The following is a 4,447-nucleotide window of genomic DNA, read 5'->3' as shown; positions in this document are numbered from 1 at the left end:
TAATTGCCTACTCACTCCCTCTGACACCTCTGCTTTTTCGGCGATCGCGCCGGCGGATCCCGACAACGCAATCAACCCCAACTTCACATTTTTGGCCGGTGAATCATCGCGTACTGCTGGTAAAGTATCAACCCCCTAGTCTCCTGCTGAATCTACTCCTATACATACTACCACACCTGCCCTCACCCATGACAAATCTGATGCAGCGCTGCACCTCCATGATATGGACACCCATGAGAGTATCATCTGCAAGGCACGCCGTAAGACGGCCCGTGATCAGTCCTGCTCCAAGGACAAGCTGCGCCACAGCGCGCGGTTTGCTGGCAAGGAGGCCAAGTACTTGCCCATGCTTGCCAAGGCGGTCAAGACCAAGGCAGCTCGCTTCTCCGCTTCTGACGTGGGCACGGCTATCGACTGAGCCATCCATGAGGCTAGCCTTGACGTCGCCGACGGCCCTCCTGCCACAGCCCAAGATCTCGCCGCCATTGCCCAGCTCTGCGGAGCAGATGATGACCACGTTGATGCCATCCTTGAGGCCGACGACTCGGCCTCTGCTGCTGAAGATTCTCCATGATCAGCATGCCTCCACTACGCTCTGATGGGTGTGCCTTGCCGCCGCCGTCAGTCCCCCGTGCTCTAATTATGTCAATCGTGTCGTTCTACTTTTGGACCCTCGCGTGTGATCGCCCAACCATGTATTGTTCCTTTGCCGCGGTGTACCTTTTGCTTATGTGCAACTATTGTAGTCCGGTCTTAAAAACATCTATGGTGTACGAAACCTTCTCTATATCGCCCAACATCATGAGTAACACAACCTTCTCTATATGCTCGTGGAATGTACGCGGTCTCGGTGATCAGGACAAATGCTCCGACATCCTCTCGGAACTAATCTCAATCAAACCACATATCGCCCTTCTTCAAGAATCCAAACTTGAAATGCTACCCGACCAGAAGCTACGGTCATTCATGCCGCCACCTTGATCAAGTTTTCTCCTTACCAGCTGTAGGCTCTGCGGGCGGAACCATCTCTGCCGTTAACCCTGCCTTCTTTCAAGTAATCTCCTTCTCACACCTCTCCTTCTCCTCAACCCTGATCTTGCGATCTACGATAAACGACCGTAACATAGCCGTCACTAACATTTACGCTCCCTCCTCATGCGCTCTCAAGCAACAATTCCTTGATGAATTATTACTTATTGCCCAACCAGATGACTCACCCTGGCTTCTCGTTGGTGACTTCAACCTCCTCCGGTTCCCCTCAGACAAAAACAATGCGGCTTTTAGACAGGCAGATGCCAACGCCTTTAACCAAACTATTGATGAACTGGCACTCATCGAGCTACCGCTTCTCAACCGACAATTCACATGGTCTAACAATAGGAACACACCCACCCTCGAACGCATTGACCGCGCCTTCTTTAATCTAGATTGGGCAAATGCCTTCCCCAACTCCTCCCTCACATCTCGCGCGCTTCATGTCAGATCAGGTTCCCCTCATCATTAACGTTACCACAACAATCCCGCGCTCAAACTTTTTTAAATTTGAACCTGATTGGGCCAAACTACAACCCTGCCGCGATATAGTCTCATCGGTTTGGGCCGCAAATCGGCCCACTTCACCACCTAACGCCGCCGCTTCCCTCGCCTCACGGCTCAAACAAACCCGAGCCGCACTCAAAAAATGGGCCCGTTCACGCGTTCCCGCCCCCCTCCGTGAGTCCCGCTGCAAAACAGCCATCTCTGCTCTCGACCACGTAGAAGAATCTAGGCCCCTCTCCATCCCAGAACAACTCACACGAAAGATCATCGTTTCTCTCCTAAAAAGCACCATCTTAGAAAAAGCTTCCTACTAGAAATGGCGTGCCAAAGTGTCACGTGCAATTCATGGCGGTGAAAACTCCAGATTCTTCCACATGCCTGCCTCACAACGGATGCGTAAGAACAAGATCTTCTCCCTCACCCGAGACGGCTCGGTTTTTACCTCACACCAACAAAAAGCTGACATCTTGCGAGAGTTCTTTGTTACGTTAATCGGCTCTACTACCCCCACAACCTGCCCTTTTGACCTAGAGTCGATCTATCCTCACCCCGTGCCTGGGCTCCATGCTCTTGATGCGCATTTCACTGAAGATCAAACTGGCCTTCTTTCAAATGAAAACACAAGCAAGCCCGGGCCCCGATGGTTTTGGCCCGTCCTTCTATAAAACATTCTGGCCCTCTATCAAACAGGAAAGTTTCTCCTTCTTCACACAGTTCCACCAGGGTGTAGCAGATACAGAGCGTTTAAACCGTGCCCACATTGCCCTCCTCCCAAAATCTACCTCTGCAACCTCACCTGACGCCTTTAGGCCCATATCCTTGCAAAACTGCCCGGTCAAAGCCATTGCCAAGGTTCTCACCTCGCGACTTCAACCCTTCATCCCACTTATAGTACATGGTAATCAAACTGGATTCATTCCTGGGAGGAACATTGTCAAAAACTATGTCTTTGCAGCAGATCTTGTGAGCTCTTGCCACTCTCGCAAACGCCCCACCATGATCTTCAAACTTGACTTCAGGAAAGCCTTCGACTCGGTTTCCTGGAACGCCCTCGACAAAATCCTGGCTGTGCATGGCTTCTCTCAAACTTTTCGTAACTGGATTCAGAATATGCTCAACACTGGCAAGACTGCCATCCTCCTAAACGGTATCCCAGGTCGATGGATTCCATGTAAGAATGGACTGTGCCAGGGAGACCCGGCCTCCCCCTACCTTTTCTTAATTGTTGCTGATCTACTCCAACAACTTATCTTTCAAAACCCTGATCCTAATCTTCACCATCCCATCTTCACCCACCTGCCCCCTACTATTCTTCAATACGCTGACGACACGTTGATCATTACTGCTGCCTCCCCCACCGCTGCTACCACACTCAAGAATATACTCCAGCACTTTGCCCAGGCTACTGGACTCACCATAAACTTCTCCAAAACCACCCTAGCAACCTTGCATACAAATGAAACCCTAGCTGCCAGCATTGCCCTAGCCATGGATTGCACACGTGCCTCCCTTCCTCAAACCTACCTCGGCCTCCCCCTCGCTCCGACCAAACCACCATCCAATGCATTCGCCCCGCTGATTGAACGTACTCGCAAACTTCTCACCAGCTGGCACGCAAAGCTACTAGACAGGGGCGATCGCCTCATAGTCATCTCCGCAGTCCTCGACTCCATTCTTACGTACTTTATGTCTGTTTTTCGAATCCCCAAGAAAACCCTAAAGCTTATTGATTCCCTGAGAAGATCTTTTTTTTGGGCTGGTGAGGACGCCTGCTCGGGAGCCAAATGCCTGATTGCGTGGAAAAACGTGTGTTTGCCAGAAAAAATCGGTGGTTTAGGGCTGAAGAACCTACAAGTTCAAAATAACTGTCTACTAATGAAGTTTGCTGTCAAAGCTCTATCATCCACAAAGTCACCATGGCTAGACTGGCTAGAACTACAACATCCCAATGCCCTAGTTTCTTCGGGAACACAAACATCCTTTCTATGCCGCAGGATTTCGCCACAAATCCCAACCCTACAATCAATCTCCTTCGTTTTGACAAACAGTGGAACACATACATATTTCTGGTTAGATACTTGGCTCACCCCAAAACCCCTAGCTACCACCTACCCACACCTCTTCTCACACTCAACACAAAAGCTGGTAAAAGTGGCTAACATCTTGCGTTTCGGCATTGAAACAAACCTCTGTAATTGTCTCTCCCTCACAGCAGAAACAGAGCTGGTTTCACTTTTGGCTGTTTTGCAGGACTTCGTGCCATCTCTAGAAGAAGATCAACGGTTCCTCCTTCGTGGTCATGCCTTCTCCACCAAGCAAGCCTACGGCACCATCATGGCAAGGCCAGAAACGGACCTCAATGCCCCACTCATCTGGAATACCAAGGCTCCTCGCAAGACAAAAATCTTCGCTTGGCTTCTATTCAAAGATCGCCTAAGCACCGCCGTCAATCTTGCCCACAAGAATATAATCTCCTCCGACTTATGCACACGGTGTGCTATGCTACCCGAAGACTCCGCTCACCTCTTCATCACATGCCCCCTTGCCAACAGAATTTGGCAGCGACTGGGTGTTCTGCCACACAAAGCTGACCTTAATGAACTTTGGGATGCTCCACTGCCTCAACACCTGCCCAAAAATGCATGGCCCCTCGTCCTCCTCGCGCTACTCTCAAATATTTTGGCAGCGCAAAATGACATGCTTTTTAGGAATGTCGATCAATGTTCTGTAATAACAATTAGGAACATTCTATCGGACTTGGATCTCTGGTCACACCATCTTGTTGATACGGGTGACAAGGAGGACGTTTCCTCGTGGTGTTCCTACCTCTCTGCACGATGCATCGTGCCTATGTAATCTGGACCTGCTGGCTCTGCAGCCGTTTTGAGCAATATATTCAGGTGGGGAA

This window comes from Triticum dicoccoides, chromosome 2B, assembly GCF_002162155.2.
Source record: "Triticum dicoccoides isolate Atlit2015 ecotype Zavitan chromosome 2B, WEW_v2.0, whole genome shotgun sequence".
In the NCBI taxonomy this organism is placed as follows: Eukaryota; Viridiplantae; Streptophyta; class Magnoliopsida; order Poales; family Poaceae; genus Triticum; species Triticum dicoccoides.
The sequence above is the reverse complement of the archived record's forward strand: the minus strand, read 5'-3'. Positions refer to the sequence as shown.